The sequence below is a fragment of the Numida meleagris genome, chromosome 5 (assembly GCF_002078875.1).
Source record: "Numida meleagris isolate 19003 breed g44 Domestic line chromosome 5, NumMel1.0, whole genome shotgun sequence".
Classification (NCBI taxonomy): Eukaryota; Metazoa; Chordata; class Aves; order Galliformes; family Numididae; genus Numida; species Numida meleagris.
The window spans coordinates 45537212-45553499 of record NC_034413.1 but is presented as its reverse complement, the minus strand read 5'-3'; positions in this window follow the sequence as shown (position 1 = coordinate 45553499).

The window sequence follows — 16288 nt, the reverse complement described above, 5'->3', positions numbered from 1 at the left end:
AACTTCAGTAGTTCTGTGGTGTTGTCACAGACTGGCTTTCCTTTGAAGGGAAATGAAGCCTAGTCTCAGCTGGGACAGGGCAGCTGCTTGTATATGAATGACCTTACTTGGTTTAGACCAAAGGTCCCTTCAGCCCAATGTTTTGTGCCTGTGGTCTGTAGTGGATGCTTAGGAATGGAATATTCTTCCAGTCCTTGCCAAGGAACAGCTGAGGGGGTTCTGTGGGTTTGATAGTCCTTGATCGTTATTTTTCTTTCCTAGATTTGTCCATTTTTATTTTTTTGAACTGTGTATTTTAGGCATCTGTATCTTGTGTCATTGAGTTCCACAATTAGACTGCACAGTTTTGGAAAAAAACTGTTTCTCACCCGTTCGATGATAATGTATAATGTCCTCCACCCAACATATTCATTTCCATTTAGTTAAATATCATGTTTTCTGTTTGAAGAGATTTGAGGAATATGTAGGTGGATTTGTTGATGTAGTTTGTCACAGAGAGATGGTGGTATAAGTGAGATTTTTCAGGAACAGCAGCCATGTCATTTTTGTATCTTTCAATAAATTTGGGATTATTTGTGAAACAATAGTGGATCCCTCATACACCTTGGAATGAATAGATTGCAAGTAAAGATATATATGGCTTAGGGCAGGGGAGCATATAAAATTCATTCTGTTGGCAGAAATCATTGAAAAAATGATTGTGTGGGAGAGGAAAACAGGTTGCAAATGTACAAATAAGTATTTATAAACTATTGGAGGACTCATGGAACTTTTAAAAGCTCAATCCATTCCAGTCCCTCTGTCATTGAAAAGGAACAAACAATAATGCCCCACTTTCCTTTTTTTTTTAATGCTAAAATTTTGAAGAGAAGATAAAGAAAAATCCTAAGAGACTGCAAATCAGGCTTTTGTTAAGCAATTCGAAAAAGTGTAAATACTTAATTTATCTCTTTCTTTAATATAATTGTTTGCATTTTAAACAATTTCCTAAATCTATGGACTCACTCCTAAGAAGAGCAGAAATGTGAGCATCTGTTGCGGAGCTATTCCTATTTGGCTATGCCATTGGAGATGGGATTACATGAGCGTGTGCAGTTTGCGAAACTTAACAAAAACTGGTTTCAACATTGATAAAAAGATGTAAAGTGAGATTCCAATTAGAGGCTGTCTGCAAGCAAAATATTGCATCTGAATTTATCAGTTGCTTATGTATCCAAGCTTTGTGTCTGCTCCCTGTAGCATTAAGAGATGAAGCCTACATCCCAAACCTGGGGAATACCGATGTATTCAGAATACAGACTCTGCTCTCTTAATATGTCTTCATTTGTTATGTCTGGAGTGCATGGAAGTAAGAGTTTATGAATTGCTGCTATCTCTTCTCTGTTTTGAACGGAAACTAGTTTGGACTCCAAATCCTGTGAATCCTGCTATTTGAGAAAAGGATCTACTATTTCAATTCTGCTCAGCTAGGGAGAAATGTGTAAGTGTTCACTTTCCCTTTTTAACTTCTCCGTAATACGTTATTTTTTTTCAACCCTCCAGTAACTTCAGAACCATCTGCATTATTCTTTAATTATTAAAAAAAAAATCTGAAAATTTATTTTAATTACCTTTACATGTCACTGACCTGCACACTGAAGCCTGTCTATTATGATGAGTTCCCTGGTTCAAGACAGTCTGAAGAGGTACCTCTTGGTGGTTCTTCTGGTCAGCGTGGTTATCAAGTTTGTTCAGGATGGGGGGATAGGTGCCAAGGAGCTACGTGATCCTGCAGCAACAACATGTGAAAAGATTGCAGCATGTATCTGTCCCATTTCCCTGCCTGCTGATGAGCTAACAGGCTCTAATCAATAAATCTTTTGATTTTGAAGTGTTTTTGAAGTACCTACAGGTAAGCTAGTAAGAGATCAATAGAGAACCATGATAAAGTCAGTTACCTTTTTAGTCTATTGTGATTTTAGCCAACTCTGGTTTTGGCCCTAGTCCCAACCTCTGCCTCTGTGCGGTGTTGCCAATGTTCTGGATGAGTTGCAGTGCGTGCAGTGTAGGAACTGAGAACGAATCAATGAGGTTTTGGTGCTTTATCTGAACTACTTGGAATTGTACCACACTTATTCCTTGATTAGGACCAGTGTGTTTCATGTCATACCTGTGGCACGTGAGGGTTTAGCACGGAAAGGCATGTTACTCTTCATGGTCTGGAAAAATCTGAGTTTCCAGTATCTCAGTGAGCAGATGTGCAAAGAACTGAAAGGACTCAAATGGTTAATCAGTGTTCTTCTGGATCACAAATAAATGAACTGTAGAAATAATATCCCTAAACAGTAGTTGTTTCTGTAAACTGCCAATACTTTAAAACCTTTTGCCACTCAGTCATCTCCTAGTTTGTGTAGATTCGTGGAATTTATTTATCGGCAGTTCTCAAAACAGGCCACCCTGTACTTGCCCAAATATTTCACAGTATAGCGGGCATGTTGTAGCCTGTCCATTTCCCTTTACAGTACAGCCAATTGCTGCATCTGATTATTCTTTTCCTACATCCTTGTATATATTTCTCCTCAGCATTTAATCATTCCTTCTAGTGTGTGCTGTTTTAAACAGTGGGTTGATACCAAGCAAAAAAAAATTTGCACTGATATCCATGGTGTTTGTTGCTTTTGAGCCTATCCAGCCCTGAGAGCCCTCTCAAAATGTCCAAGATGTGACTCTCAGCTTGAGCTGGAGCCAGGCAGTACATCAAACCTTTGTCAACTGATGTGCCTGTGTATGATAATATCAGAAAGCCTAAATTTATGTTGAAAAATATAAAGCTTTGAAAATTCCTGTGCAAGCCCTTGTCTTTCCCAGCTCCACAGCCAGCTGCAGCTACTGAAGCACTGTCAGAGAGCCTACATGAGCCAGGTTGTTGTTAAGAGGCTATGGGGAGCGATGATTGGATGGGGGCACTGTGGCCTGTGATGTTCAGGTAAAGGCAAGAGCCAGCACAGGCATTCTTGAGAGGCAATGGGGCTGTACTAGCCAGCAGGGCTAGCTCTTCCAATCCTTGTTTTGTTTGTGGGTTTGTTTGTTTGTTTGTTTTTTAGTGAAAATCTAGTTCTGACTTTCTCAAATGACAGTAAAATTCCATTTAAGTTTTCAGTCTACCTTAGGGAGTCTTGCAGCAAATTTGAGAATGTAGTATGAAGTTCAACTGACCCACTTTTAAATAAAGGATTGAAAAAAATAATGAGTATTTTCATAGTTATTTTATATGAACATATTTCCTGAAACAGGTTGGTCTTTTTTTTCTGAGTGTCCAATATAATAATATTTAAATCTATAATTTTATTCTATAGTTTGTACCACATTTTTTCTCATGCTGCAGTGCACAGAAGGGCTTTCCATTTTCCTTCACTCATCTTCTGGAATCAGTGAGCATCATATCCAGCCTGTCTTCCTGTAGTGATCTGCTTTCTGCATGAGGACAGGATGGGTTAGGTACACAGCAGCACACTGGCGTTCTGCAGAGATGCATTGAGATTGATACTAGACACTGAGGGACAGAGGGATGAGAGGATCTGATTCCCCGGAGACCCCAGGCCTGCAGCCTTTGTATTCCCACTGCTGCCAAATGCCTGCCCTACTCAAAAAAAAAATAAAAATAAAAAAAAAATAGAGAATTAAGCACAAATGTCCTGGTCTCTAGGTTTCCTTGTATAACAGACTGTTCTTCGAATCCTGATCAGAAGGTGAGGTTTTAGGAAAATGAGTTCTTTTCATGATGAAATATCTTGCAGCTTCTTCCCCATAACAGCCTGTTGTTATGACTGGAGACAGCAGGATGGGTTAATCGTGGCCCCATTTCCTGGGGTCTCCTGCAGTCATAATTTGTGAATGCCTGAGAATACCCCTGCTGAATTCTAATTGTTTGTGACAGTCGGCACATGATTTCAAGTGTTTGGTCACAGCAGTGTTCGTTTTCTGCTCTTTTAATCTTTGATGGATGTTGTGCCTGGCTTCACTGATGTGGTTCATGACACAGTAGGCAGTGATTTCCTATAAGATGTTTTGTCTCGACTACAGAGGTGTGGAGTCCCTATACGATGGCCAGTATTTATTAATGACATCCCAAGGTTTCTAAAGAGAAAGCTCTGCCGTAGACCATTAGAACCTAATCTACTCCAAAATGTCAGATGCAGTTAAGCAAGAGTTATCTAGATTGCACTGAGACTTTCCTCATTAGTTCAAACTCTGATTAGGAGACTGATTAAAGGCTTTCTTTCTGTAAAGGTTCACTCTTTATCTTTGCAGATATCATTACTATGTAAGACATGACAGAGCTAGCTTAAGGCTTACGCAAATGCTAAAACTGAAAAGCATTTGTGCATATGTATCTGCACAGTCATTCAAGCTCTTACAGTACACATGCGTGCTTTTTAAAATGCCCTTAACTAGTAACAAGAAAAATGTTCATTTCTGGGCATGAATAGGGTTGTTTGTCTTTCAAGCTGTTCAGATGGTGTTAATAGAATGCACTTGCATGAAAGGTCAGATTTTCATATCGTACTTAAAGCTGTAGGATTAAGATTTTAACAGCAATTTGAGGTTGCTGGGATACAAAGTATTTTGTTCAGAATCCTCTGTATCTGAGATCATTACAACTAGCCCTATTGCTTCCTATGATTTAACCATTCCTCTCTGTTCACACTAAGCTGTGTAATTGTGACAGTGCTGAAATATCCTAATATTTTACCCACAAACAGCATTAAGCTTTGGCATATGCCTTTAAATTTCTCATCTTAGTGAAGACGGTAATTTCATGTATAAGGTCTTAGAAGAAAGGATTGTCAATTTGTTATGCATTTTATAGCGTTTAGCTCGATAGGGGTGAGGTCTCTTGATATTTCTGGAACCTGTATAATAAATTAAGATTATCAAGAAATAAAAACATCCATGAGGCAACTGCCAGAATTTCCAAATGATTTTGCAAGATACAGATCCTGAAGAATTGGAATTTTCAGTTTTTATTCTTGAGTATTTTGTAATTAACTGTCTTCTGCATTAATCATTCTTCAAACGTTTTGTAGGTTTGTAGGCTAAACCAGAAAATAAAGATAGCTTTAAGAAAGCATATGCAAGTCAGTATTCTTGTAAGAGGGATTTGATTGTTGTTTCTAGTCTGGTCAGATTAATAACTAAATGTTGGTGTCATTTGATAGTTTGAGTGTGCTTATTTGTGTGTTAAGGGGAGAACATAGTATTAAGTGGGGGTTAGTCCAGTTACTACTAAACTGGTTATCTGTTAATTATTGACAAACTGTAGCAGAGAGACAATGTGCTGGAAGCCAGTAAGTGTTACCTCACTTCTGAGAGGTTAACTTGTAGACCTTGAAAGGGGTAGGGGGACTACATACCCCTTCACATGCCAAAGTATATCTAATTACTCTTGTTCAATAATTTAAAACAAAAGAATCCAGCAGCTTCATTGTAAATATCACATAGGATGCACCTTGTCTTACAGATGACAGGCAAGAGGCTTAAATTTTGCCTTTTCATGAGTGTTCCTTATATAAGCGACTGAAATTGCCCTTTGGACTCGTGGACTTGATGAATTCTGAAAGTTTTTGAGCTGATACTTTTGGGGATAGAGTTTGCTGCCACAGATGGTAGCAGAGTTTCTGTGGGCTTCTAGTTTGCTGTAAAAGTAACAGCAAGTCATAGGATTAAGATGAAAACAGATATTTCAGCTGCAGAGCTGTCTTATAACTAACTTCTAGTTAGCTTTGCCAATTTGATTATGGACTTGCTGTTTGCTGTCAGATCTCCTGCACCACTGATGCAGTTGTTTGTCAAAAGTGGCTGCTTTCTTTGTATTTCAGTAGTGATGACCTCTTTTAGTTAAACCAAGTCTTTTCAATTCTAGGCCAGTGCATTTTATCTGCTACTCTGTTGACTTTCAACAAATTAATTAATTTCAGCTAGTGCATATAAGGGGAAGAAAAATTCCCAGACATTCACCATCCCTACACAAATGCATAGGCAGGCACACATTTTGTGAATGCTGTGTACTGTTTTCTTCTTCTAGATTCTGGAGACTGTGTTTACTCTTTGCGAATGAAACAGAATAAATAATAGTGTGGCTAGACAGCTGACCAAGAAAAGGAAAGCCTTAAGGGCTGTGACCACAGGTTGTTATGTTGTTGTGCCACAGACTTGAGGAGAAATAGTTTTGTTGTGATTTATTTTCCAAAGGTTGAATTCTTCCTTCCAATTCTTCTTCCTTTTCAGAAGACATCTACTCTGTGCAGCCAGAGGGCTTTTTGAGAACACCTGCAGCTGCTGACAACTTCATCTGGGCTACAGAGTGTTTCTGAGCATCAGGTCTGGCAGACTCAGTCTGCTGGTAGGCGTGTCTGCTGGATTCTGCAGAGCTTTTGCTAGTGGCAGACTCTGCAAGGCAATCTCTCTGTTTCTTCCTCCATGCCCTCCCAGACCCTTAGGGTATGCTTCCAAATTGTATTTGGCAAGCTTCAACCCATGCCTCATTTAAATTCTAAGAACAACCTACTGCTATATTATCTACAGAAAATAAGTGCAGAGGCACTCTTAACAACCAAGGAAATGTTGACCTTCTTGAATCACTGTGAAGCAGATCCTTGGCTCCATGCCACTGCTTTTACCTTATTGCAGGAATAAAAAATTCCAGATCTAGATAAATCAATCCCTACTTTAAGTGACTCTTATAGTTGGTTGAGTCCCACGGTGTGCCTCTGGTCTTTGGAAATCCCTGAATGGAGTGTTATAAAGTCAAGACAGGGGTTCCCTATTCTCCTCCCCAAAGAATAAGGGATTTAGCTAGAAACATGGTGATGTTGCTACAATCCTCAGCTGCTGTAGATTTATTGAGACTGTTGGATAGTGGCAAAGCAAGTTGTGCTGGGGATGGTTAAGCCACTAAATTCCAGGATCAACGAACTACAAAGTTGGAATCAAGGCAACTATTTTTATCACTGTTAGCTGTGCCCACGCAGTTGCTCATCAAGCCTGCTGCAGTATTTATAGGCCATATAGTCTCCATCAATCCATGTCTGAGTGCCATCACACTGGACTGTACCTAGACCCTGAAGAAGACTGCAGATCATAGAACATCCCAAGTTGGAAGTGATCCCACAAGGATCATTGCGTCCGACTCCTATGATGATGAAGACAAAAGACTTCATTTGCTATCTTCTGTAGACACTTCCAACGCAGCATGGCCTGTTGTCAAATCTGGTCTCTGACAATTAGTCTGAAGGCAGACTTACAGGGAAGCAAAACAAACAACTGCTAGTAAGTGGTTGGAAGGAAAACCAACCTATGTTTGCTTTTTTAAACTCTTAGATCAGCTCTAACTTGTCTGCCCTTGTAAAAGGAAACAATATTTAAGAATTTTTCAGAATATGAATACGTAAGGTGCTGAATGAGGATCATTGCCACCTGATATTCATCTTAACTTACTAACATCCCGTGCCATCAGGAAAGTGGCACAGCATAGGCTTGCTTAGTTTGAGAATTTACTGTCAAAGACATCTGTGAACCTATCGCTGGGTGTATATATAGAACAAATCAAAATGTAGGATGTTGTAAAAAGAAAAATAAAAATCTTGCCACAGATTTGGGATGAACTCATTACATCACTGACAATGGAGCCAAGAATGAGTTAAGCAAAGACTTCCCAGACAAATGTGGTAGCAGCTGTACTGTATCGTACACCATCAGAGATTGCTGGATAAGTCTTGTCCTCTTAAAAAGCCTCAGTGTGCTTTCTACCTCTTTTTTATTCCTAAAGTAGATTTGCTGTGCTGCAGAAAAAAAACATGTCATTGGCATGCATGTAGCTTATTAGTTTTAATAGCAATGATTTATGCAGAATGCAAAATACTATTATGTAATTGCTTTGAATATTATACCATGAATTAAGAAATATGGGAGCCAGGGTGATGAGTATCATGTGGGATGTCTGACATGTTCCTTTCTAATCCAAGGAAGAAAAAAACCTCAGCTAGTTAGCATGAAAGCTTTTTCCACTTGAATAGAAGTTGAGAAGGTTCGTTCCTTGTCAGGGTTCATAGACATGAAATCCACACATGAACTGGCTCCGTTAATGCTGATGGCAAAATTCCAGCAGCCTTTATGAGAGCCAAAATCCGGCTCCATGTGGGCTTCAAAGGAAGCAACTCTCCATACGGCAATGTGTTTGAGAAATAACTCACCATGTGTATAGGCACTGTAACTGTGTTGGCACCATTGAAAACCTCAGAACAGGTACAAATTTAATCATGATGAATGAACTACAGTTGATAACTTTCAAAGAAATGAGGGAAAGATTATAGGGAAGATGATGCTAAAAATATATATTTGAATATCAGGTTGATTTTATTAGCAGCTTATTAATATCTGTGAACTGCAGTAGTCTTTCTGAGGTTTTGTGGAGTCTTTGTAGTTAATATCTAGAGGAACAGAGCCAAGGGCCTCATGTAGGCTATCAGTTCTTACCTGCTTGCCTCCGTGTGCCAGAATGGCTTTTGTCAAGTCTTGGAGGGTGTGCAACTCCATCTGTAGCTTTCTTCTGTGCCTGCGGCCCATTCTCCTACTGTGCTTTTTCCATGAAGGCTCAACTGGATTCTCAAAGTACAGAACCAGTACAACCACCTTTGTACTGTAGGTTTTTGGAAGAGACAGACCCAAGCCGTCCTTCATGATATACTTTGCGTTTGAAGTCTGGCTAACATGGGAGTCATTGTAATGAGACTTCTAGTCAGAATATAATATATATTATATATATACATATAGATATAAAAAATATAAACTCAAGTAATTGCGAAACAGAGGGGAAAAAATGTAGGAGGGAAAAAAGCAAAAAAAATCATTTTGGAGTTTGTCAATTTGTGGCTGACTAACTATGCAGGAAATTATTCTTATATACTTTCACCATTGTGGCTTTATCTGCTGTCATCAGCAAATTTATCAAATGAAGCTCTGTTGTCTGTTTCTAAAAATTACTGTTCAGGACAACTAGGACTGGAGCTGTGGTGTTCTCCAACAGACTGCCTACAGCAGGAATTACTGAACAGCCAGAGTTTAGAATCATATAATGACTTAGATTGGAGAGGAACTTAAAGATCACCTAGTTCCAACCTCCCTGCTATAGGCAGGGTTGCCACCCACCAGATCAGGCCACCCATTGTCCTCATCCAACCTGGCCTTGAATGCCTCCGGAGATGGGGTATCCATAACCTCTCTGAGCAATCTGTTCCAGCGCCTCACCACCCTCTGAGTAAAAAGTTTCTCCCTAACATCTAACCTAAATCTCTCCTCTTTTAGTTTAAAGACATTCCCCCTTGTCCTATCACTATCAGCCTGTGTTAAAAAGTTGATTGCCCCTCCTGCGCGTAAGCTCCCTTTGAGTACTGGAAGGCCACAATGAGGTCTCCCCAGAGCCTTCTCTTCTCCAAGCTAAACAAGCCTGACTCATTTAACCTTTCCTCATAGGAGAGACGCTCCAGCCCTTTAGCATCTTTGTGGCACTCTTCTGGTCCCACTCCATCAACTCTGCATCCTTCCTGTACTGTACGCAGCAGTCCAGATTGGGCCTCGCAAAGGCAGAGTAGAAGGGGACAATCACCTCCTTCTCCCTGCTGGCCACCCCTCTGTTGATGCAGCCCAGGGTACTGTTGGCCTTCCGAGCTGCAAGCACACGCTGCTGGCTCACGTCCAGTTTTTTGTCCATATAAACCCCCCACGTCCTTCTCTGCAAGGCTGCTTTCAATGAGTTGTTCTCCCAGTCTGTACTCGTATCTGGCATGAGGCTATGAATTAATCATCAAGACTTTGCCCACTTTTAATCTGACAGCATACTTTGTCTTCAGTGGGGACTTCAGTGGGCTTCTCTTGGATTGGCTTTATGGATGAGGTCCAGACAAGCCCTGCCCTAAACAAAGATACAGTAGGCATTGCTCAGGGTAGCTGGTATATAGGACAGTGACCATGGGCATGCCCATAACCACAGCTCTGGAAAGCCAGGCTGCTGCTGCCGCCCCAGAGTGAAGACTCCTCTGACATGGCGTCCTGGCTTTTGTACCTCCCTTTCTTCCAGTGACAGCAGAAGCCTACATCTACAGAGCTTTCCCTTCTCTCTTCTCAGCTCTGTCCTTTTCTGATGCATCTCCTCTTCCTGCAGCCACTGCAGCCCTTCAGCTCCCCATGGAAGTGATCCATTTTGCCCAAGCGCTGAGAAGCAGGAGGGACAGTTCTGAGCCCAGTCTCTATTTGCAGGCTTATGAGGGATGTCCATTTAGAAATGCTCGAAGTATACTTCAGTTTTTGCCTGAGGTCTAGTGTGTATGATGGGCTATGGAACACACAAAAAACAAAGCAAAATGCTTATAGGATACTACTGACTGAATCTGAGAAGTGTCCCAACAACTGGAGAATCTGCAGGAGCAATACTGAAGACAGAAAACACCCCTGAGCATTTGTATATACAAGCAGAGTCATGCATAGCGTATTGCTGTATCAAGAAAATAGTACATAAGTCTGTTGATAAAGCTGTTTGCTTTATCAACAGTTCCTGTCAGTACTCGGCATGGGATGTATCACAGCAGTTTCTCAGGGCTGTGGAGTCACAAACTAGAGGAGTCATGTTAGTTTGTTTCATCTCATCCATGACCACTATTATAGTTAAACACTTTTTTTTAGAAATTAGCAAATTAATGGATTCAAAATGCAGAAGTACAGGGACCAAATGTTTTAGCAATAAAAGCAATTGCAGCTCACCATCTGTTTCAGTTTAAAATGTTTTTCCCTTTGCCATTTCTCTTTGTGTAATTGATCTCTTTTGGAAGGAGGTAGACCAACTTCAGAACCGCAGCCCTGGCCTCAGGTGGAAGAGGCATTGCTACCTTATAGAGATGGTAACTGTTACTGCAGCATTCAAATCGGGCCTTTTGTGTTGGATCCTCTGTGAATAGACAAGTCTGGCCCCTGCTAGCTCAAGGAAATCTTTCTCTTCACACCAGCCCTAAAGTCATCAGCAGCAAACTGACTGAGGGGGGTTGCTGTAAAAATATCTCAATATGGGGACTGTTTCAAAAATGGGGATTTCCCTCACAAAGTGTAGTGCGTCTGGAAAAGCAACAGCTGTGCATCTCCTACAGCTTACGCTATCATCCTGGGGGAGTCCATCTCAGTCTGAAACGTCTCCCCACGCACTCAGAGGTCAGAGAGATGGCTGCACTATAAAGGCTGACGATAAGATAGATGCTTTGTGTCTGGCATGCCTTGAATGAGATGTGTGAGAAGGGCTCTGATAAACTGGTGATCGTGGATCAGAGAGAATTGTAATGCAAGAGTATAACAGCTTACCTATGGAAAATTCCTGATATCTTGAATGCACTTAATAATGTTTCAGAATTATTTCCATAATTGGGACGTTCACATGATTTCTTTGATGCAAAGTTAGTGTCACATTCTGGCTTCCACTGACCAAAAATTACATCTTTGAGTAATTGCTCTGGTAGTAATGCTAACCAGAATAAAGATTCACCGTTCTTATGGGATGTATTGCACAGTTTCAAAATCCATCTCAAGGTAGCGTGAACAATACACAAGATTGATGTTTTCTTCCAGCACTGTCTTTAGTAGAGTGGCTGTGATACAGCTGGGAGAAAAGTTTGGGGTAAATTTTGATTTGTATCCTGCAAGCTTTAGCTTTTTGTATAAGTAGGACCAAAATGTGGTCCTTTCGGAAGTGATTCTAACTTCTATCGAGTCAGAATTGGGGCTGCAGCATTGAGTGCTGTTGGTATGAACTCACAGCAAAAAGCTCTGTCTTTGGCTGCGGCTCTAATGTATTCACATTTCATTGCATCATATAAATAAGTCTGTTCTTTTAGCTGCTGTGAAACTGGTGGAATGTGCTATTCAAACAAAATATTTTAAATCACTATAACAGATGTAGGCTCAAAAAAACCTCACACAAATCCTGGAACTGGCAGGTTTACCTATTAATCTGACTTTTAGCAACACAGTGACTTTTCCCTGTAGAAATCTGTATTTTTTTGTGTATGTGTGTTGTGGCTTTTGGGACGATAACTTTAAGATTCTTCAGTTTTAACTACAACAGAAGTATGTATCTCTTATAATATTATGTCATTGGTTATTACAGCATTTTAAATTTTCATTGCAGTAAAATAATTTGACATTAAAATGATTATTTCAATGTAAGTTAACATTCCAAAAAGGAAAATATTTAATCCCTGAGAGCTACTGTGGTGAATTTTCTTGCAGCTACTCACCCCTGGTTCATAAAGCACTTCCAGTTTCTCCTGGTCATTTTTTACCACGTGCCCAATGCCATGGCTTAGCAGGCAGAGATCAGGCATTTTCCCCAGAGCCACAAGGCTGTCAGCAGGATCTCCAAGTTTGCAGTTTTCCTCTGGAACTGCAAACTTACTCTCAGAGCACTCAGCCAGATTCTTTGTTCAGAAATGCACTAATTCATACCTCTGTGCCTTGCTAATGTGCTATTCCAAATAGCAGCAAAGCCAGACTAGCATCTGTCTTTTTTACAAGTGTGAAGGAGATTCAGTGGAGTTGGTTACTTTTTCCTCCTGTATGTCTTATGCACTTGTTGTTCAATCTGTTCTGTTTGCTTTGCAGCATCTTGGGATCTGTGAAGCGCTACCAGCACCCTCTTTATTGTCATCAGGGGCTGTTTCTTTGTTGCTATGGTGGTGAACTGAAATGAAGTTCCTTACGTCAGCCAGGGAGAGAGTGAGGGAGAGCAGAGCAAGCACAGAAATACCCGTTTGGGGGATTGTTTTGCAGAACAGTCATCCTCTTTGTATTTGTGCAGGTGTTTATGTAACTTCAATGACTTTGTCTCTGGTTCTTCAACTCTTTTCAAGCAGAAACTTACTGTAAGAGCATTTTACCCTTCCTAGGTAACTGCAGAGGAAGGTAAGAGTCTCAGCCCCATTTCTGACTCCTGTCGTGGAGATCCTGCTCTTAAGTCCCCATACCAACAATGGTTGACAAGACCTATTCAGATATTTGCTTCTCTCTGTGTTCAAGCGTGCAATTCATTACCTTCTTACTCGATCCAAAGGTACAAGTTTCTTTAATTTTCTCACTGAGCTACTCAACTGCTTTGAGCGTTTTTAGCAGGAGGAAGAGGGGTGGGGAGCAGTCATTTGGTACAGGCATGCCCTGCTTTCAGACGTGAGATGTGAGCACGCTGCGCTCTTGCCTGGCCTTGAAACCAGGATAGTCTGTCAGCTGTGTTTCAGCATCATCTTGTGGAAGTGCCCCCTGCTGCCATGTACAAAGACTTGCAGCATGTTACAACCCTGCAACTTTTAACTTATTTAACAGCGTCTTTCACTCTACATGTGCTCAAAGTGCTTTACAATATACAAACAGCAGCAGAAAATGTACAAAACAAATATATCTTCAAACAGAAAAGCTGCTTTCTTCAGTTGGCAAAAATGACACATTCCATAACAGAACAGCAATAGAAATGAGCCTGTACTGGCAAGGCAATTCTCAATTTTCCCCAGCTTACGATAATTTTCTTCCAAGATGTAGAAATGACTGTACTTCGTGACTTTCTAATGAGTTGAACTAGATGTAAATTAAGTGAAGAAAATAGAGATTTAGGTTAGAATATCAATCTAAATTTATTCCCAAAGCCTATGATTGATTCTCTGCTCTGCATTTCTTTAGCAAATCTTCTGCAAGGCTGTGCCACGTAGTTTTTAAGCAGTGCTTAATTACATTTCATTAACATTGTGGGAAGAGGCTGTAGCAACTGCCTTTTGTCCATCACTTTTTACGATTGTCAGTTTTATTGGTGAGTCTGACTTAGTTTATTTCTAGGAAGGATATACATTTTACGGATAAAAATCCAGCCCTCTGAGTGCTACATCAGATCTGTTGCCATTAAAATAAACGTCTGTAAATTCAGAATAACATATCGCTGAAATAGGCTGTCTAAATCTGTAGGTATGGAACAGCTATAGAAAATGGGAATTTTCAGTGTGTATCAGAGTGTACACTGAGACAGTGATTGATTGTAATGAGGGGTTTGCTAGGGAAAAAAAGAGTAAATGCAGAGAAGGACCAGATGCAGGTCAGAATGTAGGTGGACTTGAGAGCAAAAGAAGAAATGATTTGAGCAAGGAAAACAGAAGCACGGTCTGAGGAAGGAAGTGGAAAATAATTGCTAGTGCCATGGAGAGGAAAAGGACATGGGGCGCCCTGGGGAGTCTGGGAGTGGAGAGAGGGAAAGGGAAGGACCAAGGAATTAGTGGGGATGAACTAAAGAAACAGCAGCTGAGAGTGGGGATGGCTTTGTTGCAGAGGTTGCTTGGAGCTAGTCAGGGGGCTCCGTACTAGATATGGAATCCATGTCACGTCTGGGGACAGGGTCCAGTTGCTCAGCACAGCTTTTGACTCCTCAGTCCAAGGAGGCTCTTATCTCCGTTCACACTGTCTTCTGCCTCATTGGCTGTGCTGCTTCTACTTGCTGCAACAAAGGACATATCATACTCCTACAGGTAGCTGTAGTTGTCACTTTTGTCCCAGAATAGGTGTAATCCTGTTTGTATCCAGAGTGTATGTACGGAGGGGAACATGCAATTATGTAAACTGGGTCTTGTATCTTGATGTGAACAGGAAGAAAGGAAATATATTTTGGAAATGGCAGCATTACTTCTTGCACTTCGCATTTCTTGAAGGCTCCAGTTTGCAGATTTGATGAAGATCCTCTAACATGGCAGCACAAATACTTGTGTGAGCATAAGTGTAAAGACTGAGTTTGTTTGGGAGTGAATGTCTTTGGTGAGGAGCTCAGCAATGCATAGTGAGAGGTGAACAGCAACAGCCAGTGTTAAGTATCACTCACCAGCATGGTAACTTCAGTACATTTGCACCTCTTTGTGGTATGGAGAGTGGATTATTAGCCTCTGTAACAATACCATCACGCACTGTGGTTCTGTTTGCTCTTGCAAACTGAGCAGGATCGCATCTGCCCAGGATCTTACATGGTGCTCTGCAGAGGTCACTGACATGCCGTGGAAGCATGTTTGTTCAGTGACACTTTCATCCTTATGTCCCACTAAGCCAGGATACCAGAATGGCTTCCTTTGCTGCTGTGCAATATCTAGCTGTGTGTACGTATATTTTAGGCTCAAAATACATAGTGCAGACACTGACTGTTTTTGATCATTGGAGATTTTGTATGGAACTGGTTATAAAACTGGGCTGTTAGCCCTTGTATGTTGCCAAAGTTGTGTTTAGATAACTCTGCTCTGCTTGTAGAAATCTTTTCCAGTTATTCCACTTATCCAGGGCTAACCTAAGCTGAGTTGTAGTATTGTTTTTCCCTATTTTATGAGGCTCGCAGAAGTTCTTTTGCAAAGAGGCTGTGATGTCCTGCCTGAGAGGGGGTTCTGCAGTGGCGTGCGTATCTGCAGATAGAACCCAGGAGTCAAATTGCCAGCATGCAGGCAGCCCCCAATTGTTGCAGTGCAGTAACTGACATGAAGCCTCAGGGCCAAGCCTGCAGCAGGCCCAGGGGACCCTCCAGTAGATCTCTTCAGTTTTCAGTGAGACAGGAGCACTCTGTGTGAGCATATGCCACATTCTTCTGCACTGCAGTTTGCCATATTTGTGTGCATGTTCTCCCAGTTCTCAGCTATGCAATACAGACATGAAATAACTATTAGCTGGAACTCCAAGGGTCTCTGGGCTGATGAACGATAAGTGTCATCTTGACAGTAAGCAGCTGTGCTTGTTTGGATGGCCAGTAGACTACCAGGAGTCCAAATTCACCATCATCAGCCCAGGCAGGAGTTGGCACAGGAGCGGAGTGAAGATTTTAAATCAGCTTTGTAATACCTGCTCTTGCCAATCCCCTGGAATAAATTTGAGGGGCCCAAAGTTTATTGTACCTTACGTGCAGGTTGTTAGGACTTACACTGGGACTTTATGGCCACTTAAGCATTATAATTGTATTGCTATCTCCTTTCCCCCAGGCCTTCTACACTGTGGGAGAGGAATAAAAAGGCAGCAGCACACTGGACCCCAACTCGGGGCTTGCTAGATGGCTGGCATTGCTACAGGACGTAAAAAGGCTGAAATGGAGACTGGCAGGGAGAGTTCTCTATAATACTGCCAGCAACATCTCACTCGCTCAACAGTTAGCGGCTCTGTGGGATCAAAGCAGTTACATGCAGCCAATACTGGCTATGTGGGAATGGTGGGATTT